Genomic DNA, 14,256 nt, shown 5'->3' with positions numbered 1-14,256 from the left:
CACTTCGAAGATACTACTTATGCTCCTCTCGACTGTTGGAGTAAATCAAGATATCATCAATGAATACAACCACAAAAGAATCCAAATAAGGCTTGAACACCCAATTCATCAAATCCATAAATGTTTCTATGGCATTTGTCAACCCAAATGACATCACTAGGAATTCGTAATGCCCATACCGTATCCGAAAAGCTGTTTTAGGGACATTAGATGCCCTAATCTTCAACTGATGGTAACCAGACCTCAAATCGATCTTCGAAAATACCTTGACACCCTGAAGCTGATCAAATAAGTCATCAATTCTTGGCAGCGGATATTTGTTTTTTATAGTGGCCTTGTTCAACTGCCGATAATCTATACACATCCGCATAGAGCCATCTTTCTTCTTTACAAATAATACTGGTGCACCCCAGGGCGAGATACTAGGTCTAATAAATCCCTGATCAAGCAAGTTTTGTAACTGCTATTTTAATTCTTTCAACTACGGCGGGGCAATAAGGTACGGTGTAATAGAAATGGGCTGAGTGCCCGGAGCCAAATCAATACAGAAGTCAATATCTCCGCCGGGTGGCATCCTCGGCAGATCTGCAGAGAATACTTCTAGAAATTCACGAACAACTGGTACTGAGTCCATAGAAGGAACATCTACACTGGGATCGCGACTATAAGCCAAATAGGATAGACACCCTTTCCCTACCATACGCCGAGCTTTCATATAAGAAATAACCCTGCTGGCAGAATGACCAGAAGTTCCTTTCTACTCTAACCGAGGTAACCCCGGCATGGCTAGAGTCACTATCTTGGCATGACAATCCAATATAGCATGATAAGGTGACAGCCAATACATACCCAAGATGACATCAAAATCTACCATATCGAGAAGTAGAAGATTCACACTAGTCTCAAGATTACCAATAGTAATCACACACGAACGATAGACATGATCTACTACAACAGAGTCTCCCACCGGTATAGATACACATACAGAAGTACTCAGAGAATCACAAAGGCACAACCAAATATGAAGCAAAATAGGAGGACACATAGGAATAAGTAGATCCTGGATTAAATAGAACTGAAGCATCTCTATGGCAAACTGGAATAATACTTGTGATCACGACATTAGATGACTCGGCCTCAGGCCTAGCTGGAAAAGCATAAAATCGGGGTTGGGCCACACCACTCTGAATTGCGTCCCTGGGAAGGCCTCTAATTGGTTGGCCTCCACCTCTAACGGTCTGACCTCCACCTCTAATGGCCTGACCTCCACCTCTAATGGCCTGACCTTCACCTCTAGCTGCTTGACCCTACCTGTAGTTGGCTGAGCAGGCAGTGAAGCAACCGGTGCCGGTATGATGGCACGAGAATATTGCCGAGATCTGTTACTCACCAATCTAGGGCAATACCTCCTGATATAACCAATGTTTCCACACTCATAACACCCATCCTGATGTCATGGCTGCTGAAGCTGAAGCTGACCCAAATGGGCTGGATAACCGTTATAGTAACTCTGGAGTGGCGGTGCACTGATAGGAGCTGAATGTGTACTAAATTGTGGTTGTCCATAGTAAGGCATAATAGGACCGTGACTCCCTGAAGCACCGGGTGATGCATGAAGTGCTGAATGAAACGTTCTGGGAAGATGACCCCTACCAAAATTACCCCTACCTCCAGACGAGGCACCACCGAAACCACCAAACTGACGAGGCCTCTTATTAGACCTCTGCCCTCTCTCTGTGCAAGAACCATCTCGATCATCCTTGCGACATTAGCAGCCGCCTGAAAAGAAATTTCACTTTCGGTCTCCTTGGCCATCTGAAGTCTGATAGGGTGAGTGAGTCCCTCAATAAACCTCCTCACTCTCTCTCCCTCAGTAGGTAGTAAAAGGAGAGCATGACGGGCCAAATCCACAAAACGGAACTCATACTGAGTAACAATCATACTGCTCTACTGTAGACGCTCAAATTGCTTGCGGGATTCCTCTCCTAGTGTGATAGGGAGGAACTTCTCCAGAAATAGCTGAGGGAACTGCTCCCGGGTAAGTGCAAGCGATCCGACTGGTCGGGTCAATGTATAATCTCTCCACTACCTCTTGGCAGAACTGGTCATCTGAAATACAGCAAAATCAACCCCATTGGTCTCAACTATACCCATGTTCCGCAGTACCTCGTGGCAGTGTTCAAGATAATCCTGTGGGTCCTCAGAAGGTGTACCGCTGAAGTGAACTGGAAAGAGCGTAGTAAACTTATCCAATCTCAATAAGGCCTCAAAAGACATGGCTGGCCTATCACCGGTCTGTGCCATAACAACTGGCTGAACTACCCCAACTGGTGGGGCTGCTGGAGCCTGATTCTGGGGAGCCATCTGCTGCGGAGCGGGAGTAGTGGGGGTTTGTGCTCCTCCCCCAGCCTGTGAGATGGCTGGTGCCACTGGAAATATACCATTCTGGGCCACACCCTCCATAAGACTTACCAAACAGACTAGAGCGTCCTAAAGTACTAGAGTGTCTATGAATCCTTCCGGGACCTGAACTGGTCCAACTGGTACATTCTGAACTTGAACTTCCTCCTGAAGATACACCTGAGGTTCTATAATAGGTGCAACTGCTCGAGCTCTAGACTGAGCTCTACCTCTGCCTCTGCCTCGGCCTCTAGCATGACCTTAGCCTCGACCTCTACCCCTGGCCATAGTTTCCACCGGTGGCTCTGGTCCCTGTCCATCGGTAGAGTAGAATGATTCGATCATCGATGATAGAATAAATTCGCACGACAGAATAAGAAAGAAGTGATATTATTCCTATACTTTATAGCTTCTGAGAGATAAGTACAGACGTCTCTGTACCGATCCTTCAGACTAAACTAAGCTTGCTCGTGACTGGTGAGACCTATGTAACCTAGTGCTCTGATACCAACTGTCACGACCCAAAATTCCCACCTTCGGACAGTGATGGTGCCTAACATTTCACTTGCTAGGCAAGCCAACGTTAGAATAATATTATTAATTTTTAAAACAATTTTTAAATTTATTAATAACAAAGAACAATTGCGGAAGTAAATTCTGAAATATTGTGAATAATCCATAAAAACAACGGTGTCTAAATACCATCCCAGAATTGGTGTCACAAGTGCACGAGCTTCTATAATAAATACAAATAAAGGTCTGAATAAAATAAAGCTGTCTGGAAACAAACACACATCTAAAGTAAAATAGACAGGGACTTCAGAACTGCAGATACTGTCCAGTTATGCCTAAAGTCTCCTCCGAGTAGCTGAAATCCGAGAAAGTCTATAGTACGCCGTTGGAACCAACTCTGAAATCTGCACAAGAAGTGCAGAATGTAGTATCAGTACAACCGACCCCATGTACTTGTAAGTGTTGAGCCTAACCTCGACGAAGTAGTGACGAGGCTAAGGCGGGACACTTACATTAACTTGTACGCAATATTAGTAACAACAACAAATAATAAAAATAAATTATGTAACTCATTTATAATAATTGAAGCTAACTCAGCAGTCATAACCAATTATCATTTCCATCAATTTCCGTTGCAGCGTGCAACCTGCTCTCATAATATATACACATTCAATTCTGTTGCGGCGTGCAACCTGCTCCTCCAATATATATATATATATATATATATATATATATCGACTTTTAAATAAGTCTGTTGCGGCGTGCAACCCGAGCCTCCAATATGGACTTTTAATAAGTCTGTTGTGGCGTGCAACCCGATCTTCCAATACTGACTTTTAATAAGTCTGTTGTGGCGTGCAATCCGATCCTCCAATATATCAATTTAAATCAATTCTGTTGCGACGTGCAACCCGATCCCCCAATATATCCATTTACCAATTCTTATAGAATAAATTTCCCCAATAAATGCAATAATTAATATACAATTATAAGACAACAAGCATACAATAATTATGATTTAATTATGAAACAAACAATGGCAAATAGCAAATTATTATGGACATCAGGGAGAAAATAGGCAGTTTTTAATATTTAATATGCTAAATGTCAAATAACAATTAAGACACATAATTCAAATAGCATGTAACAACTAATGCAGGAATTCAAGAATTACTATTTGACAAAGAATAGGAGAGGAATAATTATTATAATAATTAATTCATGATTTAAAACGATTTATGATTTTTCAAGAAATTATGCAAACAATTAATTTGACGACGTATAGACACTCGTCACCTCGCCTATACGTCGTTCACATGCATTTCATATAACAAATAGTTTAAGGGTTCTATTCCCTCAAGTCAAGGTTAACCATGACACTTACCTCGATTTGCAAATTCCGATCAATTACTCAACCACAACTTTTCCTTTTAAATTTGTCTCCAAAAGCTTCAAATCTATTCACAAACATTTCGATATATTCAATACGAATCATAGGAATTAATTTCATATGAATTTACTAATTTTTCGGAGTAAAATCCGAAATTTATTAAAATATTCGGCAGTGGGACCCACATCTCAAATCTCAGAAAAACTTACGAAATCCAAACACCCGTTCCGATACGAGTCCAACCATACAAAATTTATCAAATTCCGATGTCAAATGGACCTTCAAATATAAAATTTTTATTTTTGGAAGATTTTATAAAAATCTGATTTTTTTTTTCCATAAATTCACGGATTCATAATATAAACGAGTATGGAATCATGAAATATAATCAATATAGGATAAGGAACACTTACCCCAATGTTTTTTCGTGAAAATCTCCCAAAAATCGCATTACCCGAGCTCAAAAATGAAAAAGGGTTGAAAATGGGACGAATCCGATATTCAAGAACTTAAGTTCTGTTTCTCGGATTTTTACCCTTCGCGAATGCGATCAGTGCCTTACGTTCGTGAAGCACATTTTTGTGCTACCAGAACTTTGCTCTTCGCGAACGCGAAGTTTAATCACTAGGTGCCCGGCCAAGCCTCGCCTTCTATGCGAACGCTAACGCTTCCACGCGTTCGCGATGAACACTGCCCTCTTCCCTTTGCGAACGCGGCCCCCTCTTTGCGAACGCAAAGAGTAATTTTCATCTTCCTCCAGTTTCTTCTTTGCGAATGCAAGCCCCCTCTCGCGAACGCGAAGAAGGATACCAGAAGCAGATTTCTGCAGTTTTTCCCAAGTCCAAAAATGGTCCGTTAATCACCCGAAACCAACCCGAGCCCTCGGGCCTCCAAACCAAACATGGACCCAAGTCCTAAAACATCATACGAACTTGCTCGCGTGATCAAATCACTAAAATAACTCCAAGAACTACGAATCGGACACCAAATCAAAGGAAATTTTCAAGAAAACTTTAAAACTTATATTTTTACAACTAGACGTCCGAATCACGTCAAATCAACTCCGATTCTCACCAAATTCGGCATACAAGTCATAAATATTATAGTGGTCCTATACCGGGCTCCGAAACTAAAATACGGACCCGGGGTCAATAAATCCAACATCAGTAATTTCTTAAAAATCATTAAGCTTTCAAACTTTTAACTTTTCATCAAAATTCCATATCTCAAGCTAGGGACCTCGGAATTCGATTCCGGGCATACGCCCAATTTTTAAATTACGATACGGACCTACCGGAATTATCAAAATACTGATTCGGGTCTGTTTGCTTAAAATGTTGACCAAAATCAACTCAGTTATTTTTTAAAGATCTATTTTATATTTTAATCTATTTTTCTCATAAAAACTTTTCGGAAAATTGTACGGGCTGTGCACGCAAGTCGAGGAATGATAAATGGTGCTTTTCAAGGTCTTAGAATACAAAAATACTTATTAAATTTAAAGATGACATTTTGTGTCATCACAATTTTCTGTTTCGGTCAAACTTGATATGAAATTTCAGTGAAATCTTAAATTTTGAACTTGAGAGCATGCCTACTCTTTTATATTGAAAAGTACTGTATTTGGACTTACCTGAGAAGCTCGTCACTACTTTCAGTTCTTTATTTATTATTGTTACTTATTGAGTTGGTTGTACTCATACTACACCTTGCATTTCGTGTGCAGATCCAGGTGATCCCGGATACAGTGGGTGTTGATTCTTTCACACAGTCGATTTTCCGAAGATTCAGAGGTAGCTGCCATGTTTCGCAGACCTTGTCTCTCTTTCCCTATCTTTTTATTTACTGTAGTTTGTCTCAGATTGTTATAGACTACGTTTTCCAGACTTGTAATATATAGATGTTCATTTACTCAGTGACACCAGGTTTTGGGAGTGTGTGTATTGGTATTTGCGAGACTTGAGGATTGTGTTTAAATATTATATTTTCAAGCTTAAAAGAGATTGTGGTTTATTGAGGTTATCGGCTTGCCTAGAATCGAGATAGACATCATCACGACATGTTAGAATTTTGGATCGTGATATGAAAGCTATGTAGGACAGAATTGTTAGAATTGATGGTTGTTCCAATTATGTATGTGAAAGTACTGAAGATGAGATTCAAAGTTGCAGAAAGCAAACCAACTTTTAGTAGGAAAAACTTATGCTTGAATACAGTCTCAGAACTTGCAATGATTAGCCAAAATAAGAAAAAACAAAAATGAAAAGCTACCATCTTGCCTATTAAAGTGAGACTACTCAAAGATCTATATATAATATATTATATTAAACTCTAATTTTTTTATTGTATCCTAAAATCTGACATAAAAGAATCAAAGTTAAACCACATGCTCACACATGACTATTAAAATGCATGTTTTTGTTATTTCCACTGAAAGTAAAAGGATAAAGGAATTGGACATTTTGTTCTGGTAGCTGTAACTAGTAGAATTGATGCATCAACTAAATCCATCCATGCCCATGAACTTATAATTCTGAGATTGCTCCTTTTTGAATTCATATCAATGCACCACTTGGAAGAACACGGAAGTATATTCTTGTAGATTTTATTTTGTTATTTCAAAAAGGTACTGAGAGAAGATACCAGTGGTGCCTACTAGTTGGCTTATGGGTATTGATTTTTACAAAATATATGGTGTAGCAATTTTCCCTATTAGAAGTATTGATACATTGTCTATATGCGAGTAAGTTTCATACATAGATATTTTTGAAACACATTAAAATGATTAAGTCCAGTCAGACTGCTAAGCTTTATATCTTTCCGTGTATTTCACTTTAAAGTTTGAGAAATAAATATACTTGCATAAATTTTCTTTAATAAAGTTTACTTTCATAATAATTGTAATTTTTTTACAGGATACTTTCAAACAAAGCTTAGAGGAGTTCATTCAAAGTCAGCCGATTGATGATCAAGGTAGGCCAATCCAACCATCTCAAGAAGAGATCATGGATATGTGGATTAAGGCAGCTGGTGGCGTGCATAAGGGGAGAGTCTACGGCCTTGGATCAAAGTTTAGTCTCGGTCGTCGTACTTCTAGATTTTCTGGTTCTTATTCTTCCTCACATTGCTCGGTTGATCTGGATGAGTTTGAGAAATTGAATAGGAAGGTAGAGAAGATTACTGAGTTGTATCGTCAAAAAAAGGCTGGAAGGGAAGAAGAGGCAAAGCGGAGGGAGGAAGAAATGAGGCGAAAGGACGATGCATTAAGACTTGTCACTAGTGATGTTAAAAGTCTCAAGTCTCAGATAAATTCCCTCTTAGTATCTGGTGCATTTCCTGTGCCCTGTTCTCCAGCATCTGATGATAACTAAGGAGTAGTTTCTTTTATTAGTTCGTCTTGGATGTTACCTGGATGTTAAATTTTGAATGCTGGATTTTTTGAGTTTTTGTTCTACTTTCTGTTTAGTTGGATATTAATTATGAAATGGATTGAATTAGGTGTTGTTTATGAAATGAATTTGATTGCATGTTGAATTCGGTATTTGAATACTTAATTGTATTTAGTCTTGTATTGTTGGTTGTACTTTCTGTTTGGTAGGTGGTGTAGTTCTAAAAACAGATTTGGCCATGAAAATATTTTCTAGATTTCCCACGGATTTTCCACCGACTCCATGGGAATTTTGTGCATATTCTTTCCAGAATTTCAATATTTTCCATTGATTTTTGTGGGAATGTTCATATGTTTATTTCCAGGTTATGAATATTTTTCACTGATAACATTAAAATAATATCTAAATTATTTTTAATACTTCTCACAGATTCGGCGGAAAACTTAAGAAAATTAAATTATTATATTTTCTTACTTTTTTCACGACGTTCGTGGAAAAATACACTAGGTGACCCCACCAAGTTCTCGTGAAACCCTCAATGGGAAACTCCCTAGGAATTACCCACTGATGTCCTGGGAAACTATTTTCCCGTCAGCCATTTTTCCACTGAGCGTCTCTCATGGGAATGTCGTGGGAATATTGAAATTTCACACAGATTTTCCATTGATTCTTCCGTGGGAAAAGTCTGTATTTCTAGTAGTATTAATTTTTATTAGGGATGGGCATTCGAGTAGTTCGGATCAAATACGAAAATTTCAGTTTGGATTTTCGATTTTCGGATTGAAGAAATGACAATCCAAATCCAATCCAATTAAGCTCGGATTGGATCAAATTTTTTAAGTCCGGTTTCGGAGTAATCGGTTTGGATATTTTGGATTTTTCTTTACAAAAAGGAATATCCAAATGAACTACTCATGTTAAATTGCCTCAAAAGTTTCTCATTCTCACCTCAATCATCCGAACAAAATATTCAAGTAATGAAATTATTATCAAGGAAATGCAACAGAGACGTTACACGTAGTGTCTTTATTTTTTTTTCTCTTGTTATTGTTATTATTGGTTATTGTTCCTTAAGCCGAGGGTCTATCGGAAACAGCCTCTTTACCTTCACAAGGTAGAGGTACCCTCTCCGGACCCCACTTGTGGAATTACACTGGGTTTGTTGTTGTTATTGTTATTGCAACAGAGACATTAATACAACTGATAAGAAGTAGCTATAGTAAAACCATATTCAAATAGAAAGTATTATGACAGTAACTTAGTAATTAATATTGAATATATGAGATAATATCTAATGGGTAGGGTGTTGAACTTATTATTACTATCATATGGATAATGGACAAAATATAAAGTATAAAAATTTCGAATTTTCGGATATCCAAATTTTCGAAGTACCAAATCCATTATCCAATCCGAAATCTAAAAATTTTAAAATCGGATCCAAAATCCAATCCGTAATCAAAAAATTAGAATTTTTGTTTGGATTTCAGGTATGCCCAAACCATGCACACCCCTACTTCTCTTTGGCCAAAAAACCTATTTATCTTTTTTTTCTCCTTTTTTGCCGTTTTCTCTTATTTAGTTTTCTTCAATTATCCATTCTTCCCATTTTTAAAAGACACGTTCTATTACAATTACAACTTGATAGATTTAATAATAATTCTGTTAATTACAATTACTCACTAGGCATTACTCTTCCTATTCCTATTACCCAATGTCAGTTACTAATGATTGGTTATTAAAAATACCACACATCCTCTTCGTTAGACGACTGTCTTCTTTTTCTTCATTACTAATTTCTCTCCTTTTCGTTAGAAGCTCTATGTACATAAAGTTTCTTTCTTATTTTTTCTTTTCCTTTTTTGTTTTCTCTAGATTGGTGCTTTTTCCACAGGTATATTATTTTATATAATATTTTTGTGCATAAATTTCATTTTCATTGTTTATAAAATTGGGAAGAGATGAACATATGACGTTATTTGTGTACAGTACTTGCAAATTCAAGATCAAGCTTGATGATCAGTACGCTACCATTAACGATATTATATGCATACTTTTTGTCACGATCCAAAATTCAAACCGTCGTAATGATACCTAACCCAACCTGCTAGATAAGCCAATTAACAATAGAATACAATATAATAATATTGATGTGAGTCAAAGATGCGATAACTAAACTTTATACAACTCCCCAATGACTAGTAATACAAATCATGAGCGTCTAAGATTTAGGTCTCTTTACAAAACTGAATTGAAATAATTACAACATCTGTTTGAAATGTAAATAAACAGAATTCGAATCAAATGCTACTAAGGACTAGTGATAGCCATAACTGGAATGCAGGTACATCTTCCGATCCAACTCCCACTGTACGCAGCATCATCAGCATCCAACATCTGCACGCAAGGTGCAAAAGTGTAGTATGAGCACAACCGACCTCATATACTCAATAAGTAACAAACCTAACCTTAGGTTGAAAGTAGTGACAAGGTAGGACAAGGGTCAAAGTCCAACTCCAATAACCAGCAACAATCATAATAATATAATAAAATGGTACATGAAAATAACTCAGATGTAAGATGCTCAACTTGTTCACAGTTACGGAAATATATGGCATGCTTTTCAAGTAAAACAGTAAATCCCAAATCTTTCACCGAAAATACCAAAATCATATGAGTAAGTTTGAAAACTGTAATTTTCCAAAAAAACTTTTCAACGGTAAATAAGATGTTCCATTTTCAGATAGCATGAAGAAAATACATCTCTATGCCTACATGTCAATATACAGGTGAAACCATGAATGTCACCAAAACCGGGTATCAGAAGGAAATGCATATCTATGCATGTATCTCAAGTACGCATGTCAAATGCAATGCATCTCAGTGATGAACTCATGTACTCACACTCTTAGAGTACTCAATCTCACTGTCTCATACTTTCTACTCATTACGCTCAATCACTCGACACAGTCAATCACTTAGTATTGTACAGCGCAAATCCAACCCAGGGCAGATCCAGCCCAGGCATAATAACTGCTAGCAACTGCTTCTACTGTGGATGTGCAGACTCCGGAGGGGCCGATCCAGCCCAAGCGCTATAATAAGACAAATCCTGGAATGAATCAATAAAGCCTGATCCGCACTGTAACGACCCGGCCGATCGTTTTGAGTATTATAACCGTGTTCTCCTATTTACTGCTCAATTTATATGTTACAGTTGTTTTATGACTTACCGAATTAGTTAGTTTGGGTCCGGAAGAAATTCGGAGTGAAATGAGACACTTAGTCTCATAATTAAAAATTTAAGTTAGAAAAAGTTGATCGGATGTGGACTTATATGTAAATGGCCTCGGATTTGAATTGTGATGATTTCAATAGCTCCGTATGGTGATTTTGGACTTAGGAGCATGTCCGGAAAATTATTTGGAGGTCGGTAGAGGAATTAGGCCAGAAATGGCGAAAGTTGAATTTTTAGAAGTTTGACCGGGGGATTGACTTTTTTGATATCGGGGTCGGAATCCAATTCTAAAAATTGGAATACCTCTGTTATGTCATTTATGACTTGTGTGAAAAATTTGAGGTCAATCGGACGTGATTTGATAGGTTTCGGCGTCTTTTGTAGAAATTAAAAGTTTCGAAGTTCATTTGGCTTGAATATATGTGGGATTCATATTTTTAGTGTTGTTAGATGTGATTTGAAGACTCAATTAAGTTCGTATGATGTTTTAGGACTTGTTGATATATTTGGTTGAGGTCCCGGGGGCCTCAGGTGAGTTTCGGATGGTTAACGGATCAAATCGGTCTTAAAACCACTGCTGAAATTTTTGCTTCTGGCATTTTCGCACCTGAGGAGGTTTGATCGCAGGTGCGAAGCCGCACGTGCGCACCAGCCATCGCAGAAGCAGAGCTAGCCTCGCAAATGCTAGCCCGCAGAAGCGGCTCCTAGCTCGCAGAAGCGGCTCCAGTGGAGGCTTGGCGAAACCGCAGAAGCGATTGAATTCTCGCACCTGCGAGACCGCAGATGCGGCTAAGTGAGTCGCAGATGCGGAACCCCTGGATAGTATACATTTCGAAGGGGTTCTGAGTTTTCCTTTTTTTGGACCTTCAAGTACGGTTTTTGGGGCGATTTTGAGAGAGAATTCAAGGGAAAATTGAGGTAAGTCCCTTGTGATCATTTCTGCTCCATAATATTGAATTATCATCGAATAATCCGACTAGATTACATGTTTTTGAGGTGTAAATCGAGGGTTTGAACTTAGGGATTTGGAAATAAGATTCGATGATTTGGAGGTCGAGTTGATGTCGGATTTTGGTAAAATTGGTATGGTTAGACTCGTGGTTGAATGGGCTTCCAGATTTTGTAACTTTTGTCGGGTTCCAAGACGTGGTCCCCACGAGCGATTTTTGAGCTAAATTTCGGATTTTGATGGAAAATTTATATTTTCTTATGGAATTAATTTCAATAAATTTTATTGATTGAATCGAATTATTTGTGGCTAGATTCAAGGCGTTTGAAGGCCAATTCATGAGGAAAAGACATTGCAGAATAAAGAATTACACGGCTTGAGGTAAGTAACAGTTATAGATCTGGTCTTTAGGGTATGAAACCCCGGACTTTGTATCATGTGATTTTTTTGGAGTTGACGCACATGCTTGGTGACGGGCGTGTGGGTGTACACCGAGGGGATTGTGACATGGTCCGTCCCGTGGAAACTGTAAAGTTGAATAACTTGTTGTTAGCTATGTGCTCTCTATGTATTGTGGAAATTTGACTGTAAGTCATATTAGAAACCATGTTTAGGCTATATGTTAGTACTATTGGGACCCACAGAGGTCATGTACATGTTGAACTATCTGCTTAATTGCTGTTTTATACTCAGTCACAGTTTACTTGATTATTTTATCCCAGTCTCTAATGTTCATTTGATGCATCATATCATTGTTGTTTGGGCTGATTTCATGATTGTTGAGAGCCCGAGAGACTAGAGAGATTTATGACTGAGCGAGGCCGAGGGCCTGATTGTGAGATATTATATTATAGCATGTGAGTTGTCTGTGTAGCACGTGAGTTGTCCGTGCGGATCTAGATATTATACTATAACACGTGAGTTGTCCGTGCAGCACGTGAGTTATCCGTACGGATCCATATATTGATACTATAGCACGTGAGTTGTCCGTGCAGCACGTGAGTTGCCCGTGCAGATTATAGCACTTGGGTTGTAGGAGCCCCTCCGATGTCTGTACACTCCTAGTGGGCGCGGGTACCCATTGAGTGTGAGTGCTGAGGGCTGAAAGCCGAATGGTTGAGCTGTTGTGACGAGTTGCGTGATTGTTGCCCTGAGAGGCACTTGCTTTTCATTTGTTGTTGCACTTAGTTGCTATCTATCATTGTTGTAAAAAACTCTGAAAGATTTTATATCTGGATTACATGAACTTGAACTGTATAAAATTGATTTGACTTAAACTGTTGGATTTGAAAGCATCTATATTCTTTGCTGGAATTACTGAAAGTGAACTATAACTGTGTAGCTCGTCACTATCTTCAGTTCCTTATTTATTATTGTTACTTGCTGAGTTGGTTGTACTCATACTATACCCTGCACTTCGTGTGCAGATCCAGGTGTTCCCGGACATAGCGGGTGTTGATTCGTTTGCACAGTTGATTTTTCGGAGATTCAGAGGTAGTTGTCGTGTTTCGCAGACCTTGCCTCTCCTTCCCTATCTCCTTATTTACAGTATTTGGTCTCAGACTGTTATGGAGCGTATTTTCCTGACTTGTATTCATATTATATGCTCATGTACTTAGTGACACCAGGTTTTGGGAGTGCTTGTATCGATATTTGCGAGATTTGTGAGTTGTGTTTAAATATCATATTTTCAAACTTAAAAGAAATAGTGGTTTATTGAGATTGTCGGCTTGCCTAGTATCGAGATAGGCGCCATCACGACAGGTTAGAATTTTGGGTCGTGACACGTACGGACAACTCACGTGCAATAGTATCAATATCTGTATTCACACGGACAACTCACGTGTTGCACGACAGTTCATGTGCTATAGTATCAATATCTGGATCCGCACAGACAAGTCATGTAATGCACGGACAACTCACATGTTATAGTATCAATATCTGGATCCGCACGGATAACTCGCGTGATGCCTCACGTGTTATAGTATCAGTATCCTCACAATCAGGCCCTCCGCCTCACTCAGTCATTAATCTTTCCAGTCTCTCGGGCTCACAACACTCATGCTAAGAATCTCAAATCAATGATGTGAGATGTGACAATATACAATAACAGAGACTGAGATATGATATGTAATGATGAATGCGACTGAGTACATAACTGCAATTAAACAAATAACTCAACAGCAAGGAACGACCACTGTGGGTCCCAACGATACCAGCATATAGTCTAAACATGTTTTCTAGCATAAATCACAACTCAAGTGCTTTAACACATATAGTATACTACAAGTATTCAGATAAGATAGCTACATGATTCCATGGAATCGACTAAATCACCATTACTACGGTACATGCCCACACGCCCATCACCTAGCAT

At 38.6% G+C, this 14,256-nt stretch overlaps 1 long non-coding RNA gene across 1 annotated transcript in view; it reads left to right on the top strand.

Annotated features, from left to right (window-relative positions):
* Nucleotides 1-7,690, top strand: part of LOC138895119 (uncharacterized) — a 68,095-nt gene extending 60,405 nt beyond the window's left edge. Inside the window, exon 2 of the long non-coding RNA XR_011409319.1 lies at nucleotides 7,219-7,690. This is a non-coding gene — a long non-coding RNA (uncharacterized lncRNA). The remainder of the gene's footprint in view (nucleotides 1-7,218) is intronic.
* Nucleotides 7,691-14,256: the final 6,566 nt, after the last annotated feature.

This window comes from Nicotiana tomentosiformis, chromosome 7 (genome assembly GCF_000390325.3).
Source record: "Nicotiana tomentosiformis chromosome 7, ASM39032v3, whole genome shotgun sequence".
In the NCBI taxonomy this organism is placed as follows: domain Eukaryota; kingdom Viridiplantae; phylum Streptophyta; class Magnoliopsida; order Solanales; family Solanaceae; genus Nicotiana; species Nicotiana tomentosiformis.
Note: the sequence above shows the minus strand (reverse complement) of the source record. Positions and strands in the feature narration are given on the sequence as shown.